This window comes from Herpailurus yagouaroundi, unplaced genomic scaffold (genome assembly GCF_014898765.1).
Source record: "Herpailurus yagouaroundi ecotype Mexico unplaced genomic scaffold, PumYag 29, whole genome shotgun sequence".
Classification (NCBI taxonomy): Eukaryota; Metazoa; Chordata; class Mammalia; order Carnivora; family Felidae; genus Herpailurus; species Herpailurus yagouaroundi.
This window is the reverse complement of record NW_024412377.1, coordinates 68,943,147-68,968,875: the sequence shown is the minus strand read 5'-3', so window position 1 is coordinate 68,968,875 and position 25,729 is coordinate 68,943,147. Positions and strand designations below refer to the sequence as shown.

At 36.7% G+C, this 25,729-nt stretch overlaps 1 long non-coding RNA gene across 1 annotated transcript in view; it reads right to left on the bottom strand.

Moving 5' to 3' along the window:
- LOC121012117 (uncharacterized) overlaps nucleotides 1-15,680 on the bottom strand; it is a 63,928-nt gene extending 48,248 nt beyond the window's left edge. Inside the window, exon 1 of the long non-coding RNA XR_005781949.1 lies at nucleotides 15,511-15,680. This is a non-coding gene — a long non-coding RNA (uncharacterized LOC121012117). The remainder of the gene's footprint in view (nucleotides 1-15,510) is intronic.
- Nucleotides 15,681-25,729: the final 10,049 nt, after the last annotated feature.

Below are 25,729 nucleotides of genomic sequence, written 5' to 3'. Positions count from 1 at the left end.
CCAAGGGACACAGGAGTACTGATGCATAGGGGCACTTGTACCCCAATGTTCATAGCAGCACTCTCAACAATAGCCAAATTATGGAAAGAGCCTAAATGTCCATCAACTGATGAATGGATAAAGAAATTGTGGTTTATATACACAATGGAATACTACATGGCAATGAGAAAAAATGAAATATGGCCTTTTGTAGCAACGTGGATGGAACTGGAGAGTGTGATGCTAAGTGAAATAAGCCATACAGAGAAAGACAGATCCCATATGGTTTCGCTCTTATGTGGATCCTGAGAAACTTAACAGGAACCCATGGGGGAGGGGAAGGAAAAAAAAAAAAAGAGGTTAGAGTGGGAGAGAGCCAAAGCATAAGAGACTGTTGAGAACTGAGAACAAACTGAGGGTTGATGGGGGGTGGGAGGGAGGAGAGGGTGGGTGATGGGTATTGAGGAGGGCACCTTTTGGGATGAGCACTGGGTGTTGTATGGAAACCAATTTGACAATAAATTTCATATATAAATAAGAAAAAAAAAAGGACAAAAAGGCAGCAGCTTAAAGATGGCAGTGTCAGCCTATTCATACATATAAATATTGAAGTAAAGCAAAACAGATCAGAAATAGCAAAAAGGAAGCAGTAACTTGAGATATGACAATGTTATCAATAATATGAGTAGGGCAGGAAAATTAATAAAAAATACGGATCAGAAAGTGCTAAAAAGGAACAAACAGCTGGAAACATGGGAATTTTATCTCACTCAGTGTACAGTGAGTGATACAACGTTTACATATTTGTTCAACAGTAATTGAGTCAGAAAAAAATTAAAATGGATGTTCTGTTTTTAAAATTTTACTCACAATTACAGCATCTGTGATGGTTTATGTTGTGCATTCCCTCATTTCCTGCCAAGTGCCTATTTGAATCATCGACAATCTGCTGCTACCTGCTAATAATAGCAATGGGTGATAGCACACTGAGTACAGTAGACAATGTAAACACATTCAACAGATAATAATGATGTAAGAACATGTGTTCTTTTAAATTATTGTAACAGATACTTCTTAATAATCAGTAACATGCTTGAGGTATGTTTTCATGAGCACTGAGAAAAAAGAACACTTCTTGACCTTGCCTTTAGCATTTTCCCCTCATATTAAGGCAAAATAATATAGTGGTTAAATGTACTTTTTGGGCTGACTGAAATGGTTAGATATTTAAAATCTATTGTTTACTATACACGTTATTTCACTTCTTTAAGCTCTAGCTACCTAACTGGCAAAATGAAAATAAAATGTTCACTTATGTTATAGATTTCATTGTGTTCCCCTAATGGGAAAATGCATAAAAAGCACTTAGTATGAGTTCTTGACACCTAGTAAATGTTGCGAGAATTGTAGGCTATCACTATGATCTCCTGGTGGGGCTGGCTTCCAGGTAAGGATATATCTGTATGGAAGGAAACACTGAATTTTACTCATGGTAAAAGAGACTAGGGAGCCCAAAGACTTTCAAGGTTACAAATGTTTTGAGGTCCCCGAATATCTAAGGATGTCACATGCCTAGGGCTACAGGAGGATCCGGGTCCTATCTCACACCACACTTGAACCTTTCCCCCAACCCAGCAATTTCATTCAGGGCTGCATAATACTCGAGCTCCCACATAAAACAAAAATGAAGCAAAACTTACGATTATGGTGGGGTGGGGAGTGGAAAACCAGGCAAACCAAGAAACAGACTCTTAACTGTAAAGAACACACTGATGGTTACCAGTGGTGAGGAGGTGGGGGGATGAGTGAAACAGGTCATGGGATTAAGGAGTACACTTGTTGTGATGAGTACCAGGTGCTGTATGCAAGTGTTGAGTCAGTAAATTGTACATCTGAAACTAATATTACACTATGTTAACTAACTGGAATTTAAATAAAAACTCATTAAAAAAGAAGCATACTAAAAGATCTGTATGCTTGAAACAAATAGAAGAGAGCAGGATATAGTAGAAATTCTGGAAAATGGGCAAGTGAGTAAAATCAAGAATGCTTCTATAGGAGGGATGGAAAACAATACAGAACAAAAACATTTTAAGACTTTGTGCTGATAGAGGAAACTGGTGATAAGTTTCAAAACTGGATATTGAAATACATGGACAGGGGCACCTGATTGACTCAGTTGGTTAAGCACCTGACTTCAGCTCAGGTCATAATCTCGCAGCTCATGAGTTCAAGTCCCATATCAGGTTCTGTGCTGACAGCACGGAACCCACTTAGGATCCTCTGTCTTCCTCTCTTTCTGCCCCTCCCCAGCTTCTGCTTTCTCTGTCTGTCTCTCTCTCCTTTTCCTTCTGAAAAATAAATAAACATTAAATAAATAAATAAATAAATAAATAAATAAATAAATAAATAAAACACATGGACAGTGTTTACCGGTAGAGTTAGGTTGTATGCATACATGAGAAGAGGGCATGTAGGGGAAAGAAATAGGATATATAATCACCTCTAGACTTGTTAATAAGAGTGCCTATTTTTCCTGTAATTTGAGGGACTAATGTAAAAGATCATAATAAATATAATGGCTACACAGATTATTGAATAATATGTCATCTCACTGTGTCCCTCCTATCTATAAATAAAGAAGGCTCCATATAGGCATAGGGATAATGAAAGTACTATCAAGGAAATTGTAATAGATTTTTCTGGTTCATCAACTATACTGAATAGTTGAGTCAAATTTAGATCAGTCCCAATCTGCCCCTGAGTTAAGATGACTGTAAGGTTTTTTTTATTTTTTTATTTTTTTGTTTTTTGGTTCAAAAGGTGATTTTATTGAAGCACGGGGACAGGACCCATGGGCAGGAAGAACTTCCTGTAAGGTCATTTTCAACATAAAGTTTAAATAAAAAATTAAAGTTTAAGTCTATAGAAATTATCACAATAGCTTATTTACTTAAACCAGTCAATGGAAATGTTGCTAAATTTATAAAATTTTGAACCTTTTGAAGGCTTTTAAAATTAACATAAGTAAAGAGCAAATGTCTCCTATCAGAGAAACTCTCAACAAATAGAAATTTTTGAAAATGATTACAGGTATACAATATAAGGACTTTTTTTCTCTTCACTAGATTAACACGTTATCTCCAAACTTCTTAATATTCATATATTTCAAACTTATAAAAGTTAGGGTATATGTGTGGAGGCATGAGTATCATACACTTGTAGATGAGGAAATGACCATGCATTTACATTAGACTCCCCCCCAAAAATATTTCACCATCAAAATAGAGGCTTCATTACTTCTGAAAAATGAAGCAAATTTTAGTATTTAATAATACTAAAATAAAAGATATTCCTCTTAAAGTATCAACTTAGGTCATATATATAATATTAACTCCATAATTACTTCATTATTTCTTAAAGGAAATATTCTTCATTTCCAGTTGAAGGCTATGTATTAATGAAATTGGCATCACAGTAGCCCCACTAAATATTTGCCAGAACAAAAATCAGAAAGAAAAGCTAACTTGCAAAAAAGTAAGAAATTAGCAAAATCAAAGCTATGCAGAAAAGCTGCTGATAGCAGTGAAGACTGAAGAGAAAGCAACAAGGAAAATTTAACCTCTTTAGGTCTTGGTCAGGTACACAGTCCTCTGAAAATAAGTTATACATTCTGAGGGACTGGACCAATTGTCTCTTGTTTGGAAAGTCAAAATTTGGAAGCATAGGAATCTTGAAAATGTATTGTTGAGTCCCATTTGACTCCCAAGAATGGCAGGAACAGGAAATATATATAGATATGCCATCTTTGCAAAAAGTATATATATTTCAATGTGGAAATACTGAGAATAAAGAGTGCAAACAGTTCTTTGGCTGATGATTTTAGAAATAAATGCAAAACTTCCTTATAAAAAACTCTTAAAATATAAGAATTCACTACTGGCCAGAAATAGCACCTGAACTTTGAGAGTATAGATATACCTATAAGATAGTAATATCCATAAAAGTATTCAAATAATTCTATATTGTTTATTTCTGCTCTTATCTTTATTATTTCTCTTGTTCTGCTGGGTTTGGGGTGTCTTTGCTGCTCTGCTTCTATTTCCTTTAGGTGTGCTGTTAGATTTTGAATTTGGGATTTTTCTTGTTTCTTTTTTTTTTTTAATTTTTTTTTCAACGTTTATTTTATTTTTGGGACAGAGAGAGACAGAGCATGAGCGGGGGAGGGGCAGAGAGAGAGGGAGACACAGAATCGGAAACAGGCTCCAGGTTCCGAGCCATCAGCCCAGAGCCTGACGCGGGGCTCGAACTCACGGACCGCGAGATCGTGACCTGGCTGAAGTCGGACGCTTAACCGACTGTGCCACCCAGGCGCCCCGGGATTTTTCTTGTTTCTTGAGATAGGTCTGTATTGCAATGTATTTTCCTCTCAGGACTGCCTTCGCTGCATCCCAAAGTGTTTGGATTGTTGTATTTTCATTTTCATTTGTTTCCATATATTTTTTAATTTCTTCTCTAATTGCCTGGTTGGCCTTTTGTAGCAATGTGGATGGAACTGGAGAGTGTTATGCTAAGTGAAGTAAGTCACACAGAGAAAGATAGATACCATATGGTTTCACTCTTATGTGGATCCTGAGAAACTTAACAGAAGACCATGGGGGAGGGGAAGGAAAAAAAAAGTTACAGAGGGAGAGAGCCAAACCATAAGAGACTCTTGAAAACTAGAACAATCTGAGGGTTGATGGGGGGTGAGAGGGAGGAGAGGGTGGGTGATGGGTATTGAAGAGGACACCTGTTGGGATGAGCACTGGGTGTTGTATGGAAACCAATTTGACAATAAATTTCATATTAAAAAAATAAGAAAAAAGTATTCAAATAAAATTTAAGCATGTTGGCTTAGCCCAATCTTTAGCACCTCTTTACACTATCCTTCAACAGATAACTGATCTATTAAGAGTGGGTGACATGAATTCAGCAGAGCCACAAGATATAAAATCAATGTACAAAAATCTGTTGCATTTCCATACACCAATAATGAAGGTGCAGAAAAAGAAATAAAGGAATCAATGCCATTTATAATTGCACTGAAAACCATAAAATACCTAGGAAAAAACCTGACCAAATATGTAAAAGATCTGAATGCTAAAAATCATAGAAAACTTATGAAAGAAATTGAAGAAGACACAAAGAAATGGAAAAGCATGCTCATGGATTGGAAGAACAAATGTTGTTAAAATGCAAAAATTCCTTATAAAGACTCTTAAAATACAAGAATTCACCAGAATTAACCAGAAACAGCACCTGAACTTTGAGAGTGTAGATATACCTATAAGATAGTAATATCCATAAAAGTATTCAAATACTACCCAAAGCAATCCTTACCTGCATTCTTCACAGAGCTGGAACAAGCAATTCTGAAATTTGTGTGGAACCAGAAAAGACCCCAAATAGCCAAAGTAATATTGAAAAGGAAAACCAAAGCTGGAGGCATCACAATTCCAGACTTCAAGCTGTATTAAAAAGCTGTAATCATCAAGATAGTATGGTATTGGCACAAAAACAGACACAAAGATCAATGGGACAGAATAAAGAACCCAAAAATGGACCCACAAATTTATGGCCAACTAATCCTTGACAAAGCAGGAAAGAAAATCCAATGGAAAAAGGACAGTCTCTTCAGGAACGGGTGCTGGGAAAACTGGACAACTGGACAGCAGAAGAATGAAACTGGACCACTTTCTTACACCATTCACAAAAATAAACTCAAAATGGATGAAAGACCTAAATGTAAGACAGGAAACCATCAAAATCCTAGAGAAGAAAACAGGCAACAACCTCTCTGGTCTCAGCCACAGTAACTGCTTAGTAGACATGTCTCTGAAGGGAAACAAAAGCAAAAATGAACTTTTGGGACCTCATCAAGATAAAAACCTTCTGCAAAGAAAAGGAAACAGTCAACAAAACTAAAAGGCAACTGATGGAATGGAAGAAGATATTTGCAAATGACATATAAGATAAAGTGTCAGTATCCAAAATCTATACAGAACTTATCAAACTCAGCACTCAAAAAACAAGTAATCCAATGAAGAAATGAACAAAAGACACAAGCAGACACTTTTCAAAAGAAGAAATCCAGATGGCTAACACATGAAAAAATGTTCAACATTACTCATCATGAGGGAAATACAGATCAAAACTACTATGAGATACCACCTCACATCTGTCAGAATGGCTAAAATTAGCAACACCAGAAACTATAGGTCTTGGTGAGGATGCAGAGAAAGAACACTTTTGCATTGTTGGTAGGAATGCAAACTTGTGCAGCCACTCTGGAGAACAGTACAGAGGTTCCTCAAAAAATTAAAAATAGAGCTACCCTATAACCCAGCAATTGCACTACTAAGTATTTATCCAAAGGATACAAAAATGATGATTTGAAGGGGCATATGTACCTCAATGTTTATAGCACCACTATCAACAATAGCCAAATTATGGAAAGATCCCAAATGTCCATTGACTGATGAATGGACAAAGAAGATGTGACCTATATATACAATGGAATACTACTCGGTGATCAAAAAGAATGAAATCTTGCCATTTGCAACAACGTGAATGGAACTAGAATGTATTATGGTAAGCAAAATAATTCAGTCAGAGAAAGAAAAATATATGATTTCACTCATATATGGAATTTAAGAAACAAAACAGATGAATATAGGGGAAGGGAAGGAAAAAAGATAAAAACAGTGGAAGGAGAACCTTAAGAGTCTCTTAAATACAGAGAACAAACTGAAGGTTGCTGGAGAGGTGTTGGGTGGGATGATGGACATTAAGGAGGACACTTTTGGGGATGAGCACTGGGTGTTATATGTAAGTGATGAATCACTAAATTCTACTCCTGAAATCATTATTACACTATATGTTAACTACCTTGGATTTAAATAACATTTTAAAAAAAGAAATTAAAAAAAAAAAAAGAATGGGTGACATTTGGGAGCCTAGGTGGCTCAGTTGATTAAGCATCTGACTTTGGCTCAGGCCATGATCTCATGGTTCATGAGTTAGAGCCCTACCTTGGGCTCTCTGCTATCAGTGTGGAGCCCACTTTGCATCCTCTGTCTCCCTCTGCTCCTCCCCTGCTTATATGCATGAGCTTTCTCTTTCTCAAAGATAAACATTTTAAAAAATTAATATAATAATAATAATAAAGAATGGGTGACATTTTAACATGAGTATGAATAATAAAGGAACCAGCAAGGGAATGGGAAGAAGGGACATGCCAAAAAAAAAAAAAAAGGAAAATGAAGAATATAAACCATAAAAATATGCATATGAAGTAGATAAAAAATGCAAAAAATTCTTTATAAAATGAACATTCTCTCTGAAAACTGGTGAAATAAGAGCTATAGAAGCTCAATGAAGACATAAGACTATTGAAAACATCCAAAATTAGCTCAGAAAAGAATATAAGTCAAACTATTTCAATTAAAATTAGCTCAGAAAAGAATATAAGTCAAACTATTTCAATTAAAAGAAGTATTCAGTAACATTTTTATATACCAGGTCAATGTAAAAAATACATTCTTATAAACTAACAATCAGATAATATAGTCTTTTAAGTCATATATAGCACATATATGAAATAAATCTAACCAAGGATAACTGAAGCAAATCCTTTATATGTAGATATGCCATCTGAAAATGTATTGGAATATTTAAAAAAAGACCAAAATAAATATAGATGAGAGATATATAATGTTTATAAATGGTAAGACTCAATACTGTGATGATAGAAATGTTCACTAAATTTATCTATAATTTTAATCACATATTTTTTGTAGAATACAAGATAATCCTAAATTTGATATGGGATGGTTTAAGCATCTTGAATGATCTGGACAGTTCTGAGTAGAATAAGTATAAGAAAATAATGTGTCCTATTGAAAATCAAGAAATATTATAGAGTTGTACTAAATTAGTGAGTATTGATGCAAGGTAGACAAATAGATCAGAATAGACAGCTGACAGAAATATCTATACATATTATACATGTTAAATATATATAATACATATAAGAATTTTATAAATGAAATAGCACAAGAATTCAATGAGATTTATGAGAAAACAATTAGAGTCCTATTTTATACCATTTACAGAAATAAGTTAAGGGAATAGAATATTCAAAACCAAGAAGGGAAATATAAGAGATTATTTTTAAGAATTAAAATTAGGAATTTTAAAAATAAGACTCAGAATTTACTGAATTTGTTAATTAGTTACAACAGTTTTCAGTTGACCTTTAGGATTTCCTACATAGATCATATCATCTGCAAATAAACACACTTTTATTTCTTTCTTTGTGATTTCGATGCCTTTTTATTTCATTATCTTGTCTGATTCCTGTAGCTAGGACTTTCAGGACTATGTTAAATATGAGTGGTGATAGTGGACACTCTTGTCTTATTCCCAATCTTAAAGGAAAAGCTTTCAACCTTTCACCATTGAGTATGATATAGCTGTGGGTATATGATATAAGTCCTTTATGATATAGCTGTGGGTATGTGATATAAGGAATTACATTGCTTTTATACCCAACTTCTTGAAGGTTTTTATAATGAAAGGATGTCATATTTTGTCCAATGTTTTTTCTACATCTATTGAGATTGTCATTTGGTCTTTATCTTTCAATTAATGTGGTGTACCACATTTATTGATTTGCATATGTTGCATCGCAGGGATAAATCCCACTTAACCATGGTGTATGTGCTGTTGAATTTGGGGAATGTAAATTGGTTCAGCCACGATATAAAACAGTATGGAGGTTCCTCAAAAAATTAAAAATAGAATGATCATATGATTCAGCAATCCCACCTTTAGTTATATACCCAAAGGAAGTGAAAACAGGATTAACAGAAAGATATATGCATTCCCATGTTTACTTCAGCATTACTGATAATAGCCAAGTATGGAAACAACCTGAGTATTCATCAATGGATGAATGTATAGAAAAAATATTATACTTATATAGGTGTATATATGTGTATATGTATATATATAAGTAATATTCAACCATGAGAAAGAAAGAAATCCTGCTATTTGCAACAACATGGGTAAACCTTAAGGGCACTATCCTAAGTAAAACAAGTCAGAAAAAGAAAGAAAAATACTGAATGATCTCACTTACATATGAAATCTAAAAAAAGCCAAATTTATATAAATAGAGAGTATAATGGTGGTTACCAGGGGCTGAGATGTGGAGGAATTGGGGAGGTGTTGGCCCAAGAATACAAACTTACAGTTATGAGTGAATTCTTGAGATCTACTGTACAGTATTGCGATTATAGTTACCAATACTGTGTTATATACTTTAAAGTTAGTAAAAGACTAGATCTTAAATGTTTTCACTACAAAAAGGAAATAATAACTATGTGAGGTAATGGAGGTATTAGTTAACACTATGGTGGTAATCATATTGTAATATATACATGTATCAAATCAACATGCTGTACGCCTTAAACTAACACAGTTTTATGTCAATTATGTCTCCATTTTTAAAAAATCTCAAATCATAAAAAGATCAATAAACCTATCTCAATAAAATTTTAAATTTCTATATGACAAACAATACCATACACAAAATAAAAAAGCAAGCTCTTGACTGGAACAAGATGTTTAAAAATATAACTGTCAAAGAATTAATATTAAAGTATTTTTTAAAGAAATAGAATAATGAAAAGCAAGCAATCTAAAGAGAATGATCAAAGTATGTAAAAATACAATTTGTAATAAAGAAGAGCCAAATAGCTAATGAAAAAAATTTTAAGTGTTCAGATGCACATTGAAATTCTATTCCACATCAGTCAGAACAGACAAAAAATATGTCTAATAACAAGTATCTGTAAGTATGTGAAGGAACAGATTCTCATACCCTGATGATGGAAATGGAAGTTGGTATAAACCCTTTGGAGAATTATTTGCTTATATTTATTAAAGTTAGTATGTGCATACCGTATGACTAGCAATTCTGCTACAATGTATCTGCATTTAGGAAAATCCTCACAAAGAAAGTATTTACTAGGATATTCATAGCAACACTGCTAATAATAGCCAAAAAAATGGATAAATCCCATTTGTCTTTCTATAGGGTACAGAATAAACTTTTTTTACAGTGGAAAACTATGCAGTAGTTAAAATATAATAAATGATTCTCATTGTATTACCATCAGTAGCTCTCTAAAAGTAATTTTGGTCTTAAAAGTCAAATTGTTGAAAGAAGCAGTGTAATACCATTTTTTAAATTCTTGATTCAAAAAATAATTTCTTATCTTGTTTATAAAGAAATTATAAAATAATTTCTTATCTTGTTTCTTATCTTGTCTATGACAAATATTTATGGTCGTAGTTCAAGAACACTCAAAAGACAGGAAATGTGATAATATCAGGGTAGTAATAAACTTGTGAGGCACAGCAAAGGAGAACATGTGTTGTCAACATTTAATTTCTCAAAAAGAAATCTGAAGCAAAAATGTCAAAATATTAACAACTAATTTAAGTGTTAGATGTATATTTGCTAACATATTAGCCTCTGTATTTATGCACTTTGTTGTGTATTTATAACTTATTTTCAAACATTAGAAAGATTTTGCCACAAAAGGGTCAAATTCTTGACCCAAAATATCTTTCTGGAATCAAAGAACTTAAAGAAAATGTATTGTTCTCTTTGATCTATAAAAAGGAGAGATACACGGGCTTAGGAAGAAACTGATAGGTAACGGAAGGGGATTAAAAATGACCTGACATCCTTGCCACTTTGACATACTGGTAACTAATGTGCTGGCGTTCCTTCCAACTTGTTGGGGCTCTGCACAGTTTACTTGCTCCTTTTGGTCAGTATCTTCTCATCCTCGTGTGCTCTTAAGCATTTGGAAGACAACACAAAATCCTTTAAAAAATTTTTAAATTTCAGTATTGTTGACACACAATGTTACATTAGTTTCAGGTGTACAACATAAGTGATAAATTCCGCTATGCTCCCTAAAAGTATGATACAAGAAAAGAAAAACTAAATGAATAAAAACATCATCCCTGTGGGGAAGCTCTGCAAACCTGAAAGCCACAGTGAAGTAAATCTCCACGTGTAGCCTGCAGTAATGACATTTTATCACGGTTTTAGAAAATGTCTGATTTCTAGCAATGTTAGTGCCTTGGACTCCTATAACCGATGGTTGACTTAGGCCACCAATATCCTTGTGATAATATTTGAACATAAAAAGTAAAGAAAAAATTTTAAATGACCAGATAGATGTCAAAAATCAAATGCAAGAAAGGGCACCTGGGTGGTTTAGTCGGTTAAGCATCTCACTCTTGATTTCAGCTCAGGTCATGATCTCATGGTTCATGGGTTCAGTCTCCACATTTGGATCTGCACTGTGTGGAGCCTCCTTGGGATTCTCTCTCTGCCCCTCCCCTGCTCGTGCTCTCTCTCAAAACAAGTAAATAAACTTCAGGGGAAAAAAAGTAGCAGAACATATAAAATAATGTACATTTTTTCAATTGCTGATCATATTTGTTGTTTTCACTTTTCTCTCTTCAAAGAAATTTTAGATAACTTATCTAACAAAAGTAAGTAAAAGTCATTGGTTGGACTTGATCTTGGCTCTGGTGGGAGCCTCCCATGGTTTGAAAGCAACATTTCAAAATATTGTTTTTCAAATTCAAATGGAGATATTTCAATTGCTAATTTAAAACTTGTAAAAAGAGGGGCGCCTGGGTGGCGCAGTTGGTTAAGCGTCGGACTTCAGCCAGGTCAGGACCTCGCGGTCCGTGAGTTCGAGCCCCGCGTCAGGCTCTGGGCTGATGGCTCGGAGCCTGGAGCCTGTTTCCGATTCTGTGTCTCCCTCTCTCTCTGCCCCTCCCCCGTTCGTGCTCTGTCTCTCTCTGTCCCAAAAATAAATAAACGTTGAAAAAAATAAAAATAAAAATAAAAATAAAACTTGTAAAAAGAAATACCCCAACTTTCATATTCAAACATTCAAATTGGCTGCTGTTAAGAATATTTATGTACAGGAATTAGAAAGGTAAATTGCATTTGCAGGATAATAAATAAAGAATCACCCCTTCAAGTGTTTATTTTCATCATGTAACTGCTCCCATTTTACTATTATTACCCTCTTCCTCTTTGGCTTGTACGTGTGTGTGCTTCCACATGAAAAACTTAAGAACGAATTGGTTATTAGGCAACACACCTGGATGAATGACCATTGGTTTACATTCAGCCGGTTGTCCCCATCATTAAGTGAGGAAAATAACCCTGGCATTGGTGGTGGTGTTGAATCAGCTAGTTAACAGAAAAAGCCAGAAAAAGCTTTGCAAAAGAAACAATTTTTTTCATTTTCAAAAAGAAAGCTACATCTTTTTAAGTAATAGAAGAAATGCCTTTAAATCTACAGGTGGGATGAGTCATTCAGGCTTTCTTTTTACAAACATTTAAGAATAAGTAAAATCAATCACCAAAGTTAGAGACACTTTGGTCTTTTTTCTGGGCGTGAGCCACCCATCTCCAAATCTTTTCAAGGACTCAATTTTTGGAGTGAGTTTTAGAGAGAGCTGATTAGAGGGTATAGAAAAAGGAGAAATATGACAATTGTTTTGAGCTAAAATGTGTTTATTCTGGAAGGGGAATTGTTATTTCAGTAAAAATCTGAAATAATATTACTAATAAGACTTTAAATGAAGTACAGAAAAAGGTAGAGGGGGTAAATTAGCATTCTTATCCTTACGTATCTTTTTGTGTGTGTTCATATTTCTTACCGGAAAACATTTCTGCTAAATGTTATCTCATATCTGTAAAATTTTTAAATTTTAATTATTAGGTTGTAATTACCAATGGAAAAAAAATAATTTGTTAACTCCATGAAAGACTAAATATCTCTTATTTCGAAATTTATCTTCAACAAAGCAAAAACTGTCTGAAATTTCACTGTCAGTAATTCACTCTGCCATCTTATTTATTTTATAAACGTAATTCTTAATGTTGTTCCTCAAAGTTCCTCCATCAGAATCACCTATTTCAGTTCACTGAAATCATCTAGTCATCCAAGTTACAGACCTTTGAGCTTTTCTTTTTAATCACTTCATCTTTGTGATATACTATACTTCCAAACTCCAAGAATTATTCTCTCTTCTCCATCCCGATTTTCATGACCCAATTCAGGCTTCTTAAAAATGCTCAGATGGGGAAGCCTTGGTGGCTCAGTTGGTTAAGTGTCCAACTCTTGATTTTGGCTCAGGTCATGGTCTCATGGTTCGTGAGTTCAAGCCCCACATGGGGCCCTGCGCTAACAGAGCAGAGGGTACTTGGGGATTTTCTGTTTCCCTCTCTCTCTGCCTCTCCCCTGTTTGCACTGCCTCTCTCTCTGAAAATAAATAAACAAACTTAAAAAAATTTCTTTAATGCTCAGATGGATCACAATATAATTATCTCACAACGATTCTTTTGCTTGCCAGACTATCCTCTTTTTTTAATTCAATAATACATTGTATATATATATAATATATATATAATATACATATATTATATATATATATATATAATATACTTTATGGTCAAATTGGTTGGGACTATCCTTATCCAATACCTCATGCTGCTTCCAAACTGTCCATCTACCATGGACTTAATCAGGACATCTTGGAGTTAAGGAAAAAAGAAAATAACAACAACAACAACAGTTAAAAAGACAGATGGTTCCTGATGTTACCCACAGAATAAAAATTTCAAAATCCTCACTGAGTGATTGAAGATGGTATGGAAAGAACATTGGTTTTGCATTGTTGTTCTAGTATTTATTAGCTTTTTAATCTTATAGAAATTATTCAAATTCTCAGTGTTAATTTCTTTATAAAGGCTAGTAATACCTACCCAAGAAAGTTGCTGTCTTAGTAAAATAATACCATGTACATGAAACTGTTAGTAGAGCAGAAAATCTAGAATATATTTTTCCCAATATATTCCCAAACTGCTTTTTAGATCCTCCTGCCAGGCCCAACCCCTTGCAATCTGAGCTCTAACATTCCAATTTCCCACGAATATGTGCACACCTGTATCTCATTTCTTTTGCCTGGAATTTGTCCCTCTCTTAGGTTTCTTCACTCAGCTAGCTTCTGCTCATCTTTCAAGACTTACATCAGGTATTACCTCTCCTGGGACAATCTCCCTCAGCCATCTGCACTTCCCAATCAGAAGAGATTTCTGAGTCCTCTGGGCTGACAACACCACATTTCTGTGTTTTCACATGGTTTTTTGTCAAGAACTATAAAGGATGTGAATTTGTATCTACTCTCAAGCTGACAAGTTAGTCTGTCACACTTTCATGCTGGCAGAAGACAAGAGAATCCTGTACCAGAGACAACAGACTGTGTTAAGCAACAGCAAGCAGCAAGAGTTGGTTTTCCTTGCTCTCCAAGTCCCACGGTATTGAGGCAGAAGAGGCTCAGGTAGGTGCAGAGCACGCAGTGGAATCCTGAGCTTAGAGAATCTGCATCTGTTAATGAGCTGGGAACAAATCTGCCAGTGTTTGCCTCACCTTTCTTATACTGGACAATACTTGGCTCTGCAAGGAGAGGCTAATTTTAAGCCTTTCACTCTACAAAAATATGTGAAAAGGTAAACTAGAATGAAAGAGCAAGTAGTTCTGCTTACAAATTTTGCAGAAACATGAAAGACTCACGGGATTCACTCCCAACACTTGCATGGGAACTTCCCCTTTGTTTCCAAGTTGGTGGTAGAGAAGGAGGATATACACACATTGGACATTGTCCTATTCCCAGTAGGACCCAGTGTCCACAAAACGGACATCTGCTGTATGTTTCAGAATAGAAAATCTCCAAAGAGGAGCAAATCAAGTTGATAATCCAAAGTAAGTAAGGTAAGCCCAAGTTCTAGAATAGTTTCAAATACACATTTTTTCTCTTTAACACAAGTGATTATAAATTATGTAACTATAGATTTTTGACTTTTGTAGGGTTTCTGATGTAAATAAAATCACAAAGCCCCACAAATTTTCTTTGTTTTTGGTTGGAAAAGTACAAGTCTTAGAGTTACCAAAAATTCATCTAAAAGCTATAAAGAGTAGCTATATCTTAATGGGTATATTCTGTGAGCCTCACCTTTTATCTACCTCATTAATCTTCATACCAACCGTGTGAGGAAATTTCTATGTCCCAAAGTTTTGGACTGAGTGGTTAAGTGGCTTACACAAAGTGACAGAACTAATAAGTAGAGGACATATGTTCTCTTGAACCCAGTCTTTTTGGTTCCAAATTCTATAAACTAAACTTTCTCATGCAAATTCTCCTCTAAGCTTTACTCCTCATAACTCCACTGGTAGCTGAGACTGCAGGACTCTGTGACTTGGAGTTAATTCTGGAGGTTGGCCCAGACTCAGGTCTGTGAGTGACTACATGGATAGTGCTAAGCAATAAGCAGTAGCCACCAAGTGCAGATGGAAGAGCAGTAAGTCTCACTTCACCTACCTTCCAATTTGGGGTGACGTCTGTCCTAATTGTAGGTATACTGGAACACAGTGGTTCTCTTTTCACTCTTGGGAAGGGCGGAAGAGCCTCTCTTTGGTAGAAGAGATGGGACCACTTAGAAATGCAGAACAATTTTATAAAGACTCCTATTAGCATTTCTATTTCTCAGATTAGCATTGTCCACAAAGCCTCAGATGGTTTCTTTCAATCATCCATTCATTCGTCTCCTCATCTAGTCAACAAATATTAGTGGAAGCCAATGAAGTGCCAGATAACTCTACACAAAAAACAGAGGACTCAGTGTAATGAAAGGAATGTGAACTTTGAAATCAGACAGAGCTTAGTTGGATCCCTGCCTCTACCACTTGTAAGATAAATTTTCTAACCTATCTGAGCTTCTGTTTCATTGCATGTAAAGTGAAAATAATAATCCCCCTTTCTACAAATGTATAAAGATAAAACCAAAGAACTGTATCAGTTGCCTGGCAGAATGCCCAAACAAGAACGTTATCTCCTTCCTTCCTCATTCAGACACTATAAGACTATGATGTATTATGTGCTACTCCTGGGAGACTAATGGATAACATAGATAAAGAAAAAATTTATCTCAGATAACTCAAATATTTAATTTTAGATAAAGCTGTCTTGCAAACTGGATTTGGATTTTGGACCATAAAAGGAAGAAGCTAATATGCCTAGGAATGCCATTAAAGGAACAGCAAACCCTTATGCTCAGTGCATTTTTTTACAGAGGAAATTCAAAGTTTGGCTTCAAAGTTTTAAAAGTTGGATTATCTGTGGCTGTTGGACAAATTGGGTGGAGCACCCAGAGGTGATCAGCAGACTATTCTCTAAGTTGACTAATACTCCAAAGGAGACAAACCTGTAGAAATTCTGTAAAACATAGGTGATGAAAAAACTATGGTTTTTGTTGAAGCTAAGAAAAAAAAAAGCAGATTTTATTGCAACTTTTCTTGTTTAAGAGAAGAGTAGCAACTAAAAGTACTGATAGTGATCTGGAACTGAGAGAGAGAGAGAGAGAGCTCTTAGGGATTTTCACTGGGAAAGTGCCAGTCCCAGCTACTTTGGTAGCTGGCAGAGAGCTGGATATTGAAAATGTTCAATATGTTATCAATTTTTATATTCCTTCCACTAGTGAAGAAAGTGTTCTTTGAATTTGGTGTATGGATCATTGAGGGAACACTGGCAGAGCAGTTTCCTTTTTTTGCTCAGATAACCATCAGCTTGGCATCTAGTGAGAGTACTGTTGAATCTCAGCAGAAGGCTCCTGCCTTGAGTGCATATGTCCTGGCTTCCGTGACAGTATAAGAGGAAATGTGTTTGCATCAGTTAATACTCAAAAGAATTATCGGGGTGCCTGGGTGGCTCAGTCGGTTAAGCGTCTGACTTTGGCTCAAGCCATGATCTCACCGTCCATGAGTTCGAGCCCCGTGTCAGGCTCTGTGCTGACAGCTCAGAGCCTGGAGCCTGCTTCGGATTCTGTGTTTCCCTTTCTCTCTGACCCTCCCCCGTTCATGCTTTGTCTCTCTCTGTCTCAAAAATAAATAAACATTAAAAAACAATTTTTTTAAAAGAATTATCAAGGCAAGAGCGCTTTTAACATACAGAATCTTTTCCACAAGCTCCCAATCCAGTATGATGATGACGAGACAGGATTAAAGTTAGAACATTGAAGTTTGTGCTATAATTTTATTGCGGAAAAACAGTTTTGATTTTTGAACTTTTAACACAAACGTGAAACCTAATATTCTTGTGTCTCCTGTCCTTCTATTCTCATTCCTACTCTTTAAGAAATAAATCCTGGGGTGCCTGGGTGGCTCAGTCGGTTGAGCGTCCAACTTCGGCTCAGGTCATGATCTCACGGTCTGTGAGTTCGAGCCCCGTGTCGGGCTCTGTGCTGACAGCTCAGAGCCTGGAGCCTGCTTCGGATTCTGTGTCTCCCTCTCTCTCTTCCCCTCCCCTGTTCATGTTCTGTCTCTCTCTGTCTCAAAAATAAATAAAAACATTAAAAAATTTAAAAAAAAAGAAATAAATCCTTACTGATTAGTTAATGTGAGATGCCAAAAATAGCAGTGTTGCAGTTACCGATGCAAATGACATGAACTACAAAGATGAAAGCATTCTAAAAGCCTTGCAAAAAAATAAATTCCTTTAAGGAATTTATAGTTTATTTGGACAGAGAATAGAGACTAACCGGAATAGAAGACAAAATATTCTTCAGGCCATAAAACAGAAAGAAAGTTGGTACAATGGGAATATAAAGGAAAAGCTACTTCCAGACTGTGATACTGAGAATTTCATCAATGTGAACTTGCCCTTCCTAAGTCAGTAGTAGTGACCTATGAGATGGTTTTCCTTCTAAGCAGTTTGATTGCCCCCTTTTGTTTTTTTCACTGGCTGCAGCATGATTAGAGAAACAGAGAGGAAAGGGTCAGATGGAATTAAGAAAAGGCGCAACTCGAGAATCAACTTTTTTTGCCCTTTCCAGAGAGGATAGTATTGACATCAGTTCTCCACCCACATCTCTACCCTGTGACTTTGCCCAGCCTATCTGTGGCATTTGTCTAATCTTTTGTAAAGAGTCTGATGGTGTGCCCTCGAAACCCATATATGAGTGAAAGCCACATACGGCTCTGCCAAGCATTGCTCATCTCTTAACATCTTTCCTTGGTGCTGTCAGTTTACCCTGGTGGCAGTGCAAGTCCTTTGAAAATGGAACAGTTTTTGCTTCTACTTTTACATGAGTTATCAATAACTTGTTTCCCAATTCTTATTCTTTCTGCTCCACCCTCTTTCCTTTTTAAGGTAGCAGAATTTTATTTTACTCTTTTATTTTGAAATAATTATAGATCGGGGCGCCTGGGTGGCGCAGTCGGTTGAGCGTCCGACGTCAGCCAGGTCACGATCTCGCGGTCCGTGAGTTCGAGCCCCGCATCACGCTCTGGGCTGATGGCTCAGAGCCTGGAACCTGTTTCTGATTCTGTGTCTCCCTCTCTCTCTGCCCCTCCCCTGCTCATGCTCTGTCTCTCTCTGTCCCAAAAATAAATAAACATTGAAAAAAAAATTTTTAAAAAGAAATAATTATAGATCCACAAGTAGCTGCAGTGTAACCTTTAACTCGTTCTCCCACTGCTTCCATCTTTCATAATTATAGCATCAAAAGGAGGACTTTGGCATTAATACAATGTATGTGTATAGAGGTAGCACATTTTTAGATTTTTACTTTCCTTATTGCTTTTTCTTTTTTTTTTTTTTTTTTATTTATTTTTGAGAGAGAGAGAGAGAGAGAGAGTGTGTGTGAGCAGGGTAGGGGCAGAGGGGGAGGGAGACACAGAATCCGAAGAAGGCTCCAGGCTCTGAGCTGTCAGCACAGAGCCCCACGAGGGGCTCCAACTCACGAACCACGAGATCATGACCTGAGCCAAAGTCAAGTTGCTTAACCGACTAAGCCACTCAGGCGCCCCTTTTTATTGCTTTTTTTTTAAATTCTTCTTGTGAGACTCACAGTTTCTTGCTGTGATTAACCTCCAAGTTGGGCTGACAGTGTGCAGAAGTCAAAATGATGCCAAGTGTGTCCTGTGTCAATTTTTCTTCGGGCACAAGTTTTCCAAGATAAATATGTCTCAAATGTCAGGAATCCTTTCTATATAAACTTTGGCAAGACAGTTAAAACACACACAGTGCATGTAGGAAATGTGGTTTGCTTAGGAAAATCTCAAAATAAGATATTTGGTTACTGTATTGCATTTTAATTGTTGTTAGAGCCAATAACTATAGTTTATACTAACTTTATTTTACTGTACTGTGGTTACTTTAGGCTACTTTATTGTGGAATGCTTTGCAGTTAATAAAGTGTCTGTATATCTACGTTTTCATTTCCCTTTTAAATTACATTATATTGAAAAGTATATTTTTTTCCTATTTGACAAATATAAAACTGTGGTTTACAGACAGTGGGGAAAAAAATGGATGGAAAGGGGGGAAGACATTCAGTGCTATGAGAAAATTGTCCTACTTAAAATAAGAGCATTTACCAATTCTTTTTTCATCTGAATTTCAACAATCTGGTTAAAACTAAGGTGGAGTTTAAGTAAACTACCTTATCCCTGCTACAAGAGCAGGCTATAGTAGCAACTTTTGATCTATAGGTAAAATTTCACAATCTAACTAGAGACCAAGAAGTAATTAAGAAAGACCGCTGCTGTTGTTTAACATAGTGCTGGAAGTTCTAGCATCAGCAATCAGACAACAAAAGGAAATCAAAGGCATCAAAATTGGCAAAGATGAAGTCAAGCTTTCGCTTTTTGCAGATGACATGATATTATACATGGAAAATCCGACAGACTCCACCAAAAGTCTGCTAGAACTGATACATGAATTCAGCAAAGTTGCAGGATACAAAATCAATGTACAGAAATCAGTTGCATTCTTATACACTAACAATGAAGCAACAGAAAGACAAATAAAGAAACTGATCCCATTCACAATTGCACCAAGAAACATAAAATACCTAGGAATAAATCTAACCAAAGATGTAAAGGATCTGTATGCTGAAAACTATAGAAAGCTTATGAAGGTAATTGAAGAAGATTTAAAGAAATGGAAAGACATTCCCTGCTCATGGATTGGAAGAATAAATATTGTCAAAATGTCAATACTACCCAAAGCTATCTACACATTCAATGCAATCCCAATCAAAATTGCACCAGCATTCTTCTCGAAACTAGAACAAGCAATCCTAAAATTCATATGGAACCACAAAAGGCCCCGAATAGCCAAAGTAATTTTGAAGAAGAAGACCAAAGCAGGAGGCATCACAATCCCAGACTTTAGCCTCTACTACAAAGCTGTCATCATCAAGACAGCATGGTATTGGCACAAAAACAGACACATAGACCAATGGAATAGAATAGAAACCCCAGAACTAGACCCACAAACGTATGGCCAACTCATCTTTGACAAAGCAGGAAAGAACATCCAATGGAAAAAAGACAGTCTCTTTAACAAATGGTGCTGGGAGAACTGGACAGCAACATGCAGAAGGTTGAAACTAGACCACTTTCTCACACCATTCACAAAAATAAACTCAAAATGGATAAAGGACCTGAATGTGAGACAGGAAACCATCCAAACCTTAGAGGAGAAAGCAGGAAAAGACCTCTCTGACCTCAGCCGTAGCAAACTCTTACTCAAAGGCAAGGGAATTAAAAGCAAAAGTGAATGACTGGGACCTTATGAAGATAAAAAGCTTCTGCACAGCAAAGAAAACAACCAACAAAACTAAAAGGCAACCAACGGAATGGGAAAAGATATTTGCAAATGACATATCGGACAAAGGGCTAGTATCCAAAATCTATAAAGAGCTCACCAAACTCCACACCCGAAAAGCAAATAACCCAGTGAAGAAATGGGCAGAAAACATGAATAGACACTTCTCTAAAGAAGACATCCGGATGGCCAACAGGCACATGAAAAGATGTTCAGCGTCGCTCCTTATCAGGGAGATACAAATCAAAACCACACTCAGGTATCACCTCACGCCAGTCAGAGTGGCCAAAATGAACAAATCAGGAGACTATAGATGCTGGAGAGGATGTGGAGAAACGGGAACCCTCTTGCACTGTTGGTGGGAATGCAAATTGGTGCAGCCGCTCTGGAAAGCAGTGTGGAGGTTCCTCAGAAAATTAAAAATAGACCTACCCTATGACCCAGCAATAGCACTGCTAGGAATTTATCCAAGGGACACAGGAGTACTGATGCATAGGGGCACTTGTACCCCAATGTTCATAGCAGCACTCTCAACAATAGCCAAATTATGGAAAGAGCCTAAATGTCCATCAACTGATGAATGGATAAAGAAATTGTGGTTTATATACACAATGGAATATTACGTGGCAATGAGAAAAAATGAAATATGGCCTTTTGTAGCAACATGGATGGAAGTGGAAAGTGTGATGCTAAGTGAAATAAGCCATACAGAGAAAGACAGATACCATATGGTTTCACTCTTATGTGGATCCTGAGAAACTTAACAGGAACCCATGGGGGAGGGGAAGGAAAAAAAAATAAAGAGGTTAGAGTGGGAGAGAGCCAAAGCATAAGAGACTGTTGAGAACTGAGAACAAACTAAGGGTTGATGGGGGGTGGGAGGGAGGAGAGGGTGGGTGATGGGTATTGAGGAGGGCACCTTTTGGGATGAGCACTGGGTGTTGTATGGAAACCAATTTGACAATAAATTTCATATATAAATAAAAAAATAGAAATAAAAAATAAAAGGAAAAAAAAAAACAATCCTAGTGTTTGAAAAGATAAAAGAGGTAACAAAAATGATGAAAATAAGCTTGGAATTAGAATGTTCCACTGCCTGCAGCACAGGAAACCAAAAAAGGCTGAGGAACATGTCCAGGTTGTAAGAAAAAAAGAACTGCCATCTAACAACCTCATCCCTCCCTTGTGAAGCACATGTGAAGACCAAAATGGACCCTTTATAGTTTTCAAAAGAAGTTACTGAAGTAAGTTCTCCAGTTACATGGACCCCTTCCCTCATTTTATTTAATATTGTTTAAATGTCACCTCTTAACAGGGATTTTCCTAAGCACCCAACCAAACCAACATTGCATCTCATCTATCGTCTTACCCACATATGATTTTCCTTGCATCATCACCTAATAATGTATTATAGAGTTATTGGTCTATGCTTTTTACTGCTATCTCTCTGATGCCTACAACATCTAGAATCTGAGTGCTCAATAAATATATAAACCAGAAAAAAAAATAAAATAAAATAAAAGGGCACATGCACCCCGATATTTATAGCAGTATTATCAACAATAGGCAAATTATGGAAAGAACCCAAATGACCATCCACTTCTGAATGGATAAAGAAAGGATATATATATATATATATATATATATATATATATAATGGAATATTACCAAGTCATCACTAAGAATGAAATTTTGCCATTTGCAATGACATGGATGGAGGTAGAGTGTGTTATGCTAAGTAAAATAAGTTGGTCAGAGAAATACTGTATCATGATTTCATTCATACGTGGAATTTGAGAAACAAAACAGATGAATATAGGGGAAGAAAGAAAAAATACACAGGGAAGCAAATCATAAGAGACCCTTAACTATAGAGAATAAAGTGAGGGTTGCTTAAGGGGAGGTGGGCAGAAGATAGGCTAAATGTATAAAGGAGGGCACTTGTGATGGGCACTGGGTGTTACACTTAAGTGATAAATCACTAAATTCTACTGCTGGAACCAATATTACACCATATGTTGACTAACTAAAAATTAAATAACCAGTTAAGATGATGGAGAAGTAGGGGGCCCAGGATTTCTCTTGTCCCTCAAACACAACTGTATTGAGGTCAGAACACTTGGAACACCCAGGAATACAGGCTGTGGAGCAACAGAAAAACCTCTACAGGTAGATGGAGACAGCTTGGTGGGACAAAGGTGCATGTATGCAAATTGGGAGAGATAAAAGGACAGGAGGGGAGGGGACCCCTTCCATGCAAAGACAAAACGAAGAGAAAGAGAGGCTGTGGAAGTGTAGTACTATATTTGGACAAAAGAAAAACCTCTCCCAAAATGGACTGGGGAATAAGAAATACAGAGAGAGCCCGTTTCTACTTTGCAAACAGCCCTAGGAGTTCAAGAATGGAATTTTCAGGGCATGTGCAATTTTTCCAGACCTGAGCTACCATTATGGGTCTGCACCTTTGGTGGGGGGGGGCATGCCAGTGATGTCAGGGGCGCACTGGGAGACAACAGTCTCTTCCCTGGAGTACTGTGGGAAGAGGGCTTATTGCCCCCACCCCCAAGGACAAAAGATCCTGCAGGCACCAGCCAGAGGCCCTTTGTCAGCCAGGCAGAGTGGCACTACCCCAGAACCAGCTCCATGAAGTGTGGGATCCTTTAACACATCAAGTTTTCAATCCCAGCTGAGTGCCTAGTAGGCACAAGACACTGTGGAGCAGGACAAGCCAGTAGCCTGCACTACTCTGTGAGGGCTGCCTGAATAGCATGGTTTGGGACACCTGGTCTGGGGAGGAGAGACTGGGATGTCGCCATTTTTCTCCCCATCACCAAAAGGTGGCGCTTCAGGGAACAGGACAGTGGCCCCCAGTGGAGACGGGACCTGCTTACACAAAATCCCGCCCCTCTGTGCCTGGTAACTGCTTTTCTACTGTAGTGGGACTGACACTGACCAAACCAGAAGGCCTCTCCCCTCGGACAGCCACTAGTCCCAGGCACCAACAGAAAACTGTCCTGCAGTTTTGTATGTTAGTCTGTTTTTAATTTTTTTTCTCTTTTCTATTCTTTCCTTCTCTTCTCTTTTCCCTTCTTTTTCTTTCTACCCTCCTCTTTTTTTCTTTTTTCTTTTTTCTTTTTTCCCCTTTGGAATCAGGCTTATAGTTTCTGATTTGATATTTGGTCAATCTTTAATTTCTTTCTTTCCTTTTTTACTCTAGTCTTTTTACACCTTTTCTGTATCTCCTTCTTTATTTTCCTCTCTCTCTCTCTCTCTCTGTCTGATTAAGCCTATTGTTTCTTTGATTCTCTGCTGGGTCTTTTTTTCTCTCCCCTTTCATTTCTCTCTTTGTATGGAATAAGCTACCGCCCTCCCAACTTTCCTTTTTTCTAGGGTTACTTCAATGAAAAAATCAGAGCACACCTGGTGGAAGGTCCAAACAATCCACCGCTATAAGCAGTGAGACAGAGCAGCCAAATATGCAATAACAGAGTGCACGCAACACACTCCCCAAACACTTCCTGAAGTGCCAGCCCTGGACAGTGTATGATCCTTTGTAATATAATACTGTCTACAGGTACAGAACGCATAACAAGCTATTAAAACACACAAAAGACAGAAACATAGCCAAAATGACAAAATGGAAGAATTTTCCTCAAAAGAAATTCCAGGAAGAAATGACAGCCAGAGAATTGTTCAAAAGAGATATAAACAATATATCTGAACAAGAATTTAGAATAATAGTCATAAGACTAATAGCTGGCCTTGAAAAAAGCAAATAATACAGCAGAGAATCTATCGCGGCAGAGATCAAAGACCTAAGAAATAGTCATGATGAATTAAGACATGTTGTAAATGAGATGCAAAATAAACTAGATGCATGCAGAGACAGCAGGGATGAGAGAAGCAGAGGACAGAATAGATGAAACAGAAGGTAAAATTATGGAAAATGACAAAGGTGAAAAAAAGAGGGAAAGGAAATTACTAGACCACACGGGGACAATTAGAGACCTAAGCTATTCAATGAAATGAAATAATATCCGTATCATAGGAGTTCCAGAAGAAGTGAGAAAGAAGGTTTATTTGAACAAATTATAGTGGATAACTTCCTTAATCTAGGGAAGGAAACAGACATCCAAGTCCAAGAGGCACAAGAGAACTCTCTTCAAAATCAACAAATACAGGTCAACAGCATGACATATCATAGTGAAACTAGCAACATACAAGATAAAGAGAGAATTCTGAAAGCAGTTAGGGACAAACAGGCCTTAACCTACCAGGGTAGACACATAAGGGTAGTAGCAGAACTGTCCACTGAAACTTGGAAGGCCAAAAGAGAGCAGCAGGAAATATACAATATTCTAAATAGAAAAAATGTGCAGCCAATAATCTTTTATCCAACAAGGCTGTTATTCAGAATAGAAGGAGAGACTTCTCCTAATAGAAGGTTTTTCCAGCAAAACAAAAACTAAAGGAGTCCACCCCTGCAGGAAATCCCATGGGGGACTCTGTTAGTGGAAAGCAGCAAAGACTACAAAGGGCCAGAGACATCATCACAAGCACAAAACCCTCATATAACACAATGACACTAAATTCATATCTTTCAATAATAACTCTGAATGTAAATGGACTAAATTCCCCAATCAAAAGACATAAGGTATCAAAATGGATTAAAAAAAATAAGATCCATCTATATTCTGCCTACAAGAGACTCTGTGCCAACTGCTCAGAGTCTAGAGTCTGCTTTGGATTTTGTCTCCCTCTCTCTCTGCCCCTCCCCTGTTCACACTTGCCTCTCTCAAAAATAAATAAACATTAAAAAAAATTTTAAAAAGGAAAGCTTGAGTAGCCATACTTACATCAGACAAACTAGATTTTAAAGAAAGACTTTAGGGGCGCCTGGGTGGCGCAGTCGGTTGAGCGGCCGACTTCA